Source organism: Arvicanthis niloticus, chromosome 13 (genome assembly GCF_011762505.2).
Source record: "Arvicanthis niloticus isolate mArvNil1 chromosome 13, mArvNil1.pat.X, whole genome shotgun sequence".
NCBI lineage: Eukaryota > Metazoa > Chordata > Mammalia > Rodentia > Muridae > Arvicanthis > Arvicanthis niloticus.
This window is the reverse complement of record NC_047670.1, coordinates 73,610,138-73,622,258: the sequence shown is the minus strand read 5'-3', so window position 1 is coordinate 73,622,258 and position 12,121 is coordinate 73,610,138.

The following is a 12,121-nucleotide window of genomic DNA, read 5'->3' as shown; positions in this document are numbered from 1 at the left end:
GGGGTGGGCTTTGAGACTCTCCTCCTAGCTGCCTGGAAGCCAGTGTCCTCCTAGCAGCCTTCTGATTAAGACGTAGAACTCTCAGCTCATCCTGTGCCATGTCTGCATGAACCCTGTCATGCCTCAATGGTAATGAACAACCGCTGAACCTGTAAGTCAGCCCCACTTAAATGTCCTTATAAGAGTTGACTTGGACTTCACAGCAATGGAAACCCCAACCAAGACAGGTACTCATGCTAGAAAATGACTGAGTGCATGAGGCAGGAGTTTGACTTCTGTGAGAAATGAGGGAGAAGGACCCTTAATGAAAACTGTTTCTCACTTGTGTTACAGTAACAATAGACAATGGGGTTAAGAGGAACATTATGTTACAATGAAGAGTCCAGGAGAATTAGAGATAAGAAACAAAGAACATACAGCTAGGTACAAAGTGGTCATATGTACCTAAGCAAGAAACAGACAAAAATCTCTAAACTGCAAGGCCAGTCTTTGGCAGGATGGGTGGCTAGCTTTCATGAGACTTCCCCTGTGAAACTTAGGCTAGGCACTGTTCTTTTACATACTCTTGCCCCAACTGCAGCAAACTGTGACAGACTAATGATAGATTCTAAGAAAGCTTCAGGAAAGAGATCCCAGGCCACCATAGACAAGAATTAACTAGTATTAATTAAAAATATGCTGGGCATGGTGGCACACACTCTTGATCCCAGTACTCAGGAGACAGAGGCTATTTACAGAGAAATAGGTTCCAGTGTGGGGGTTTCCTCGATATTTCAGTTTAGTTGGTGAGCCTTAAGCAATTTTAGGAGATTTAAAGTTATTTGGTGGCCGGGCAGTGGTGGCGCATGCCTTTAATCCCAGCACTTGGGAGGCAGAGGCAGGCAGATTTCTGAGTTCGAGGCCAGTCTGGTCTACAGAGTGAGTTCCAGGACAGCCAAGGCTATACAGAGAAACCCTGTCTCGAAAAACCTAAATAAATAAATAAATAAATAAATAAAAGAAAAAGAAAAAAGAAAAAAAAAAGAAAGTTATATGGTGAGTCAGCAAGGTAGCTCGGTGGGTAAAGGTCCTTGCCAAGGAGCAACACAAGCTGGTTTAGTTCCTTGGAACCCAAGTGGGGGAGGGGATAATTGACTGCTGCAGGCTGTCCTCTGACCTTATCTCTCATACATGGCGCATAAACACAGGAACACACACACACACACACACACACACACAAAATCAATCAATCAATCAATCAATCAATAAATAATAAAAATGAAAACCTCAAGGCTGTAGAGATGGCTCAACGGCTAAGAGCACTGACTGCTCTTGAGGTCCTGAGTTCAATTCCTGCATGGTGACTCACAACCATCTGTAATGGGATCTGTAATGTGATGCCCTCTTCTGGGTATCTGAAGACAGCTACTGTGTACTCACATACATTAAATAAACAAATCTAAAAAAAGGGGGAGGGGGCTGGAGAGATGGCTCAGTGGTTAAGAGCACTGACTGCTCTTCCAGAGGTCCTGAGTTCAATTCCCAGCAACCGCATCTCACAACCATCTGTAATCCCACAAGAGGGATCCAATGCCCTCTTGTGGTATATCTGAAGAGAGTAACAGTATACTCATACATAGAATAAATAAATAAATCTTTTAAAAAAATGAAAACCTCAGAAGACTCCTAAATCTTCTTCTTCGTTTTTCCATACCATTACCTACGTATTCTAGGCTCCTACTCTAGCTGCAAATATCAAGTTAAATTTATGTAGGTCACTCCTCACAGGTGCCTGGAAGTTGTTCTTCAGAAATCATAAAAACATCCTTAGGAAATGATCCAAGGAAGCGGTGGCTCTATAGGAGAAGTGTCCAGGGGATGCTGTCATTCAGACTGCTCTGAAAATCCTTCATGTGCAGACACTCAGGCTAGAGTTAGGGTTCACTTGTAGACCCACACACACACAACCATTCGTCATCCATTTGCCTGGGCTAGGGGTTGCCACGTAGCCCAGTGGCAGACGTGGGACTGTTGAGTGAGAAAACCCAGTGTTGGAATTGGGACAGGCAAACTGGAACAAGTGTCCACCCCAAACTCAGGATGGAGTCTTGAAGAGAGACAGGCAGGAGGAGAGGACAGGAGAAATCTGGCAAGCTTCTCCTACAGAAATGAATTTGGAAGAAAAACTAATTAGTTTTTAATCATCCCAGAGAGCACAGACCTGAATTACAGGAAGCAAAAATGAAAGGCTTCGGAAAGCCTCTGAAGCTTTGTAACTTGAGGCCCTGTTTCCTATTAGTGGGCAGAGTTAGAACCTTGTGATTACAGGTTGTTTGAATTTGCTCCTAAAGTCTGAATCGCTTCTCTGTGCCTGCAGTCCCAGTCACTCAAGGTGCTGAGGCAGAGGGTCCTTTGGATCTACAAGACCAAGCCTGTGCTCTATCTCAATTCTTCCTTGACCAACTTTGACTGGTCTTGAACTCCCTATGGAGACTCAGCAGGCCTTGAGAATCTGTGTTGATTCCCAGAACCCAATCGTGGGTAACAACCTTCTGTAACTCCAGTTCCAAGGGATCTCATGCCCTCCTTTAACCACCACGGACACCAGACATATATGTGACACACATACATACATGCAGCAAAACATGCACACACATAAAATAAGCAAATATTTAAAAATTAAAATATGTTATTTATTTATATTTCTTTATTTTTACAGTACTAGACCTCAGACCTACAGCCTGTTCGTGGCACTCACTCATCACTGAACAAACCCCTCAATTCATTTTTTCTTTTCTTTTTTTTAGATTTTGCTTTTTTTACAACACTGGCTAACGTTTGTTGTGTACTCTATTCAATATATTCATGATGTTTTATATGCAAAACATTTAGTCCCTGCAATCACCCTGCAAAGCAGGAACAATGATTATATAGCAGATTAGAGAAGGCTTGAATAGTTTGCCCGGCGTCAGAACCTAAATTTGAGCACTGGGCATAGCACTGTGGAGTCAGGCTGTCAATCATTGCACACATTAGCCACTCCTCTCAGAGCCCAGGATTGCTAATGTAACTTTATAACATCTATGAATTCTTAAAAACAAATAAAATCTTCATAAGAAAATGGTAGTTATGTTTAACTTTACCGGAGGAAAAGAGACAGGGGGCAGGGGGTAAGAAGAAAGTAGCAGGTTCTGCTCTTTTAAAATATATTATTATTTTTTTAAGATTTATTTATTTCATGTATGTGAGTACACGGTAGCTGTCTTCAGACACACCATAAGAGGACATCAGATCCCATTACAGATGGTTGTGAGCCACCATGTGGTTTCTGGGAATTGAACTCAGGACCTCTGGAAAAGCAGCCAGCTCTCTTAACCATCAAGTCATCTTTCCAGCCCCCTTAAAATTTACTTTTAAATATATGAGTCTGAGCATTTGCCTGCATGTATTATGTAGGCCAAATGTGTTCCTGGTGCCCACAGAGGTCAGGGAAGGGCATTGACCCCCTGGAACTGGAGTTGCAGACAGTGGTATGGGTTGCCATGTTGGGAAGTGAACCCCAGTCCTCTGCAGAAGTGCCCTTAAACCCCCAAGCTATCTCTCCAGCTCCAGGCTCTGCATTTCTGAAGTTAGGGATCAGGGTGTGGTAAACAGACGTTATCAAGTAGTTTGAAGCCTCAGTGTAGCACTGGAGTAGAAATGATAAAGTGAGGGCCTCTTGGGGACAATTTGAGAATTCTGGTCTAATTTTAACCCTAAGGAAGGTACTATAGCTCCTCTAGTGATTAAGGACAACTCAGCTCAGGTGGCTTTTCCTTTTCCTAGACTTGTCCTGCTTACTTATTTTTTTAGCTTTATATTATTATTATTATTATTATTATTATTATTATTATTATTATTATTATTATTATTATTTTGGTTTTTCAAGACAGGGTTTCTCTGAGTAAGCCTGGCTGTCCTGGAACTCACTCTGTAGACCAGGCTGGCCTCAAACTCAGAAATCCGCCTGCCTCTGCCTCTGCCTCCCGAGTGCTGGGATTAAAGGCATGCGCCACCACCACCCGGCGCTTTATTTTCTTCTGTAGGTGTTTTGCCTGCACGTTTGCCTGTATATCAGGAGCATGTCTGGTGCCCGGGGAAGTGGGAAGACGGCGTCTTGGATCCCATGGAACACTTGGGATTATAGATGGCTGTGAGTCCACCCTGCAGTTGCTGGGACTCGAACCCAGGCTCTCTGTAAGAACAAGTGGTTTTAACCATTGAGCCATCTCTCCAACCCTTTGGCTACTCTGTAGCTCTTTTCCTGACTCCTCTCATACCAACTGACCTTGTTCTACCCAGTGACAACGAGAGCAAGAGCTATCAGAATCCTGGCCCTTCAGCCTTTCTTTCCCTCTGTATTTTTCAGAGTCTCATCTAGCACCGACTGGCTTTGAACTTCTCATGGAGTGAAGCTGGCTTTGAATTCCTGGTTTGTCTTCCTCCCCCTCCCAGTGGTTGGGGTTATAGGCCTGTGCCACCATTTTACCTCAGAAATAAAGCACTTCATAATTCACATAACTTAGGCTGGGGAATTTGCTCAGATGGTGAACTGCTTGTCATGTGTGTGAGGAACTCCATTTGATACCCACACCTCATAAACTGGGTGTAGCGGTGTGTGCCTGTAACCCTTGCACGTAAGAGGTCAAGGCAGGAGGATCAGGAGTTCAACATCATTCTTGGCTATTTAGGGAGTTTCCCTAAAAAAAAGCTATCATAGATTCGTCATTGTCATGAGGAAGTAGCTCTTTCAGTGTCTCAGAGCATCTTCAGTCTCTATTGCACAAGGCACTGGAAACACACACACACACACACACACACTCACTCACACACACACACTCACTTGCACACTCACACACACTCACACACACACACACTCACACCACACAAACACAGAATATGATGAACTGCCTTCCTTTTTTGTTGCTGGTTTCTCTGTGTAGCCCTGGCTATCCTGGAACTCTCTATATAGACCACGCTGGGCTTCCAAATCAGATGTCCTCCTGCCTCTGCTTCTGCTTCCTGAGTGCTGGGATTTAAGGCATGCACCACCACTGCCTGTTGGGAGCCGACTTTAGTAGAAAGCGGCTGGATCAACTTTGCAGCCATCTGGAACCATATACCCTGATGAAAGACTTGGTTGTCAAAAGCCTATAACAGCTGAAGCACACTCTGATAAATATCTTGTTTATCCCACATAGCTTGTTTTGCTGTTTAGTGACCTCAGCTGTATGGTGCACGTGGTAAAGTGTTTTCACCTGTGTTCTCCTGCTTGTGTATATAAATACCTCAGACTTCCCTTCAATAAGAGAGACTTGAGGGGAGACATGAGAAAATAGAAGAGAGACTGAATCACACCCTGTCTTGTCTCCATTCTTCGAGTCTCTTGCCCCAAGAGCCCCATTCTCTCTCTTGACCAGAGCACTTAGCCCCAAAAGTGTTGAGGCAAAGTGTTGAGGCAGAATGTGGGCCTCAACAACTGCCCACTTATTTTTATTTTTAATTATATTGTTTTCAGTCACCAGTGTTTCTAACTGCTAACCCTAAAGCCCCAGTGGCTCTCTCTAACTTCTCTCTTTGTGACACTCCTCCTTTCTCTGGCTTCTCACACTCGCCGCCGTCTGTCTTTCAGCCCATTCTGCATTTGCTCAATAGCCACACACTCTCCCTTTTCTCCATGGTCACACTGGAGTTCTTCCCAACTCTTTCTTTTCTTTCCTTCAACAAATATTTGCCACATCTCTCATGTACACCAGATGCTGTATTAAATATTAGACATGGCCTACATAGTCCCAAACCTTATGCAGTTTTCACTTTAGCGGAGAAGACAAATGTCTAGCAAATACAGTCAAAGCCTAGCCTCCCCGAAATCCAAATATCCTTTTTTTTTTTTTTTTTTTTTTTTTTTTTTTTGGCAGGTTTTTCTGCATAGCCTTGGCTGTCCTGGAACTTGCTCTGTAGACCAGGCTAGCCTCTGCCTCTCAAGTGCTAAGATTAATGATGTGTGCTAGGCCCAGCTTCTGTCTGCCTTCTTTTAAGAAATAGTTTTATTTAGGCATAAGGAACATATAGCAAGTGGTAAAATATATGTACACTTTGATTTTGTGAATTTTGACTGGAAATCATGATCACAGCCCTGTACCCCATCCTGTTCCCCCATTTTTTGTAACCCTTCTTGCCTTCATCCTCCACCCCAAACAATCACTGGTCTACTTTTATCATGGTAGATTAATGGGATTTTTAAAAATTTACATAAATGGAAGCATGCAGCCTGTTCTCGCCTTTTGGTTTGGCCTCTTTGACTTAGTGGGACTATTTTAAGATTTGGCCACACTAGAGTACAATAGTCCATTACTTTTTATATATTCTACTATATGGATTATTGTCAGATATTTATCTATTTGCCTATTGATGGATTTGCCTGTCGACCCCTGATGTTGCTTTGTTTGTTCTGAGCCGGAGTTTTGGTGTGAAGTTGAGGCCGGCCTGAAACTGACTATGTAAATCAAGCTGAGAGATCTGTCAGCCTTTGTGTCCAACTACAAGTCTTTGTGTATACGTATGTTTTCTTTTGGGTAAATATCAAACAGAACAAGAACAAATCTCTATATTAAAGATATTTATTTTCGCTTTTTTATATGGGTGCTGCACCTGCATGTGTCTGTGTATCACACATGTAGAGTGCCTGAGGAGGCCAGAAGAGAGGTTTGGATCCCCTGGAACTGGAGTTACAGATGGTTTTGAGTCAATGGTTTGAATAAGAATGTCCTCATAGGCACAGATATTTCAATACTTAGTCCCCAGTAGGTGGCGCTGTTTGAGCAGGTTTAAGAGGTGTGGCCTCACTGGGGGAGGTGTATCATTTTAATCCAGATTTTAATCCAGTGACATTCCATGTCACTTTCTGCTTAATGTTTGTGGATTGAGACATAAGCTCTTCCTTCTAACCACCATGCCTCCACTCTGCTATCATGGACTCCTAATCCCAAGTAAATTCCTTTTGTAAGTTTGTTTTGGTCACGGTGTTTTATTACCACAATAGAAAAGTAACTAGTACAGACAGTATATAGGTACTGGGGACTGAACCTGGGTCCATCTCTTCAGCCCCTCCTTATTTTACTTTTAGATGTGTGTGTGTGTATAATTAATATATGCATATATGTGTTTGTGTGCAGTACCCATGGAGGCCAGAGGAGGGCAGAGAACTCTCCTGAAACTGGTGTTACAGACTGCTGAGCCACTGTGTATCCTGAGAACAGAATGCTGGACTTCTGCTAATCTTAAACCTCAGAGCCATCTCTCCAGCCTCACAGATTTAGCCTCTAAGCCCAGCTGCCCAGCCCCTTTCCCAGGGTATCATTTTACAATTTTACACAAGCAGGTCCCAGAAGTTTAATTCTCTCTTTATGTTCACCAATAGTATAGTCAGACTTTCAATTTTTAGTTATGTAATGTTAGCTCTTTGTAAATTGAGTAAATGGGCCGGATGGTGGTGACGCACGCCTTTAATCCCAGCACTTGGGAGGCAGAGGCAGATGGATTTCTGAGTTCAAGGCCAGCCTGGTCTACAGAGTTCCAGGACAGCCAAGTTTACACAGAGAAACCCTGTCTCAAAAACCAACAACAACAAAACCAAAAACAACAACAACAACAAAAATCAAAGACCCATTTACTCAATTTTTTTTTTTTTTGGGTTTTTTTTTTTTTTTGGTTTTTTTGAGACAGGGTTTCTCTATGTAGTCCTGGCTATCCTGGAACTCACTCTGTAGACCAGGCTGGCCTCGAACTCAGAGATCCACCTGCCTCTGCCTCCCAAGTGCTGGGATTAAAGGCGTTCGCCACCACTGCCTGGCTGGGTCTTTGATTTTTATGGTGCTGGAATTCAAAACCCCACTGAGATACATGCCTTGCCTTTCATTGTGATTTTAATTTGTATTTTTATAATGATTAATGATGTTAGATATCTTATTTATTTGATTTTTTCTCCTCTCTCTCTCTCTCTCTCTCTCTTACTAGGAACTGAGCGAGGGCCTTGTGTGTGCTATCACTGAGCTCTGTTCCCAACCCTTTAAAAAAATTATTTATTTTAAGTATGTGAGTACACTGCAGCTGTCTTCAGACACACCAGAAGAGGGCATCGGATCCCACTACAGATGGTTGTGTGGTTGTTGGTAATTGATCTACAGGACCTCTGGAAGAGCAGTCAGTGCCCTTAACCTCGAGGGCATCTCTCCAGCTCCCTGTTCCCAGCTCTCATCACTTGTTTTTCAGTTCTTTCAACAGCACCTTTCAAAGAGCATTAGTGAGTCACACGTGGCTCATGAGTTCATGAATGTAATGTCTGCATTCATGAGGCTGAGGCAGGAGGATCACCATAAATTTAAGGTCAGCTTCAGCTACAGAGTGAGGTCCAAGCCAGCCCAGGCTAGACCTCATCTCACAAAGCAAATAAGAGACAGCTTTAGTTTTGTAAGGTGTGGTGGCTCAGGCCTCCTGGGAGGCAGGCAGATTGACAGGGGTTTAAGGTCAGTCTGACAGATAGAGTGAGATCTTGTCTCAGTAAGAATTTAAGATGAGCAGTGGTGGCGCACGCCTTTAATCCTAGCATTTGGGAGGCAGAGGCAGGCGGATCTCTGAGATTTTGAGGCCAGCCTGGTCCACAGAGAAAACTCCAAAACAGCCAGAGCTGTTACACAGAGAAATCCTGTTACGAAAAAAAAAAATAATAATGAAGTAAAATTAATTAATTTAAAAAACCCATGATTCATAAAAAATTCTACGCTTAGCATGTTTGCGTTTGAGTTCCTAGAGGAGAAGAAGCTTCCTGTGTCAGGCTTTGTTGCTCCTCTTTTGAGTGAGGGTCACTTCTGTAGCCCTGGCTGACTCCTAGGATTATAGGCAGGAGCCGCCATGCTTGTCTACTTTTTAATTCTGGTGAATACCAGCAAGTTAATCTATCCTATTATAGATTGCACATTCAGAATCATAGCTAAAATAACTTACCAAATCCAGAAAACAGAACAGGACACATTGTACTCTGAAGGTCAGACTATAGTCCAGCACCAGACACTCAAACAGCCACAGTGCAAACACTGAGTGAGGGGTATAGGTGCAGAGAAAAGACCCAGTTTCAGATGATAAAACGAGGCTGGGCTTGGAGCTAGGGTGGGTGCCAGCTAAGGTGGTGAGTGTTTCTCACCACTACCTAGTGTGCTTGCACCACAGGGGCTGGAAAGCTAAGACTGAGTCTCCCACTGGCTTGTACCTACTTGGATCAGATTCAGGAGTGACACCAAGGACGTCATTCAGCTCCTTTGAAAATTTCACAAGCAAGGTTGTGGAGATATAGAGCAGCAATTCTGTAACAACTGTGGCCCTGCAAATATTGAAAACTGGTTACATCAGAATCAGTGGTGGCAGTGTCCTGATATAGCTGCAGAGTCCCTGGATTGTATCTGCAGCCCCGTATTCTTAGACCCAGCTATCAGCAGAGGCCTCCAGGGGCCTTTCCGTCCCTGACTGGCAGAAGGAGCAACTCTCTGGCAGAGAACTTGTATGGCAGAACGGCTGCAGCATTTTTGGTGCTCCAGCCCACCTGAGCTACTCCAGACTTTCTAAAGGATTTTTAAAGTGTACTTCTTTCTGTCCTTAAGACACTTGCAAGGGTTCTGTTTCCTCTGCTGCTGGTGGGATGATACAAGATGGCAGTCACGTCGTGTGTGGGACATGTGGGAAGAATGACAAAGAACAAAGGCCCTCCATCCTGTGGAACGAAGGTGAATTCAAGAGTTACTCACTATGAACATGCAGCAGGACACTGAGTGACAAGGAATACCTTCCTGTCACAAGGAGCTTATGTAACCTGATGATATCATGGTGTGATGAAAGAGATATGTCAGGAGACTACATGCTCACAGGGATGTCCCTAGCCATTTTTGGTAGAGAAGCCATGGAAGAGGTGACCTTTAAACTTGGTTTTTATGCACACGTAAGAATTGTCCAGAAGAAAGACGAGCATGAGGAGAGAGGATTCTGTCTGTAGGGCTTTTTTTGTTTTGTTGTGTTGTGTTGCTGTTTGAGACACAGTTTCTCTGTGTAGCCCTGGCTGTCCTGGAACTCACTCTGTAGACCAGGCTGGCCTCAAACTTAGAGAGCCACCTGTCTCTGCCTCCCAAGTATTGGGATTAAAGCCAGGTGCCAAGACACCTAGCAAAAAATTCTTTCTTAAAAAATATGTCCTGATGTTAGGTTGTGGTGGGGTACACCTCTAGCCCTAGCACACAGGAAGCAGAGGCAGGTGGATCTCTGAGTTCAGGCAAGTTTGAACTACAGAGCAAGTTTAAGGACTGCAAGGGTTATACAGAGAAACCCTGTCTCAAAAAAAAAATTGTTTTGAAGACAGGGTCTCATTCTGCAGCCCTTGTTGATCTAATTATGTAGGCCTGATTGACCTCAAATCTGTGGGAACCTTCTTGTTTCTGCCTAGGATTATGAGCATCTATCACCAAACCTGGCTAAGAAAGAAATTGAAATGTCTGTGTTCACATTTCCCTCCACACTTTCCCAAGAAAAGCACACTAAAAGGGGGAGTGTTATCTTTCTCTGTTCGTCTGTCTGCCTCCTTCAAGACAGTGTCTCACTATGTAGCATTGGCCATCCTGGAACTCACTCTGTAGACCGAACTGCCTCAGACTCACAGAGATCCACCTGCTTCTGCCTCCCAAGTGCTGAGATGGAAGGCACGCACCACCAGACCTTGCAGACCAGCTGTTCCTAAACACCCATGGAGAGAGTTAGGAATAATACAAACTATACTATTATGTTATATGTATATGATAGAGGCTTTTTACATGCAGGGTGAAGTGGGGTGGTGGTGTTTATAAAAGGCAGGAATGGGGTGGAGGGTGGAGAAAAAAAAAGCAAGAATAGGTGCAAGCAATTGGCCTAAAAGAGATTCTGAGGATTCAAAGAGATGGCTTGGTGGTTAGGACTGTAAACTGGTCTTGTAGAGGACCTGAGCTCTGGTTCTGGCACTTACTCTGGGCAGCCTTACTCCAGCTCCACAGGGTGTGAAACCTCGGGCCTCTGTGGACACCTGCACTCTTGAACACATATCTACAGACATGCAAAAGAGAGAAGCCAGACTTAGTGGGTGTACCTTTAAGGCAGAGGTAAGTGGATCTCTGTGAACTGGAGACCAGTCTGGTTCCACAGCAAGTCCTAGGACACCAAGTCTAGGAGACCCTGTCTCAAAAACACTGGAGAGGGAGAGAGAGAGGGAGAAGGAGAAGGGGATAGATCCTGTGCTTCCCTTAGGGGTTGGGTATTCTTAAACTAGGCTCAGCTCTTCAGTCTTCATTATTCCCTCACACCTTATGAGAGAATTAGAATGATACGAAAATCTGAAACTAAAGCCTAAAGTCAGTTCCAGGCTAACGGATTGCTTGCTAGACAGCCTTTTAGTCTGCTTACCCACCTTTAAAATCAGAATAGTAATATGTCTCTCTGATGATGTTATAATGACCTAGTCAGACGATAGACAACATTCCAAATCAAAACCGGTACCAGAGAGCTAGCTCAGTGTTAAAGGCACATGCTGCCAAGGCTGGTGACTTGAACTCAGTCCCCAGAACTCACATGCTAGGAGAGAACTGACTCAGGCAAGCTGACCTCTGGCTTTAACACATGCCATGGTGCGAGTGTGCAAGCGCACGTGTGCGTGTGCACACACACACACCCCTTTTACTCAGAGTAATAAATTTACACGTAAGAAATATAAAACACTATAAAATATTTTTTACCATTAATTATCAAATAGTTCATCAATGCTGGCTGGTTTACTTACGATTGTTTTCAACTTCTGTTTCATCTCCCTGCCCTGATTTGGTTCCCCTCTTCTCCATTCTCCTCCATTTTCTGTCTCTAGACCTTTCTAGATTCTGAAATGCATTTATGGAAATCTTCCTAAAGAATGTACTGTCCAAAAGCTGCCCAGGAACTGGGCACAGTGGCAAAGCCCTGTAATCCCAGCACTTGGGAGCCTAGGGCAGGTGGATCGTAAGTTCAAGGGTAGCCTGGGTCATTTGGGAGACTTTGCTGCTAA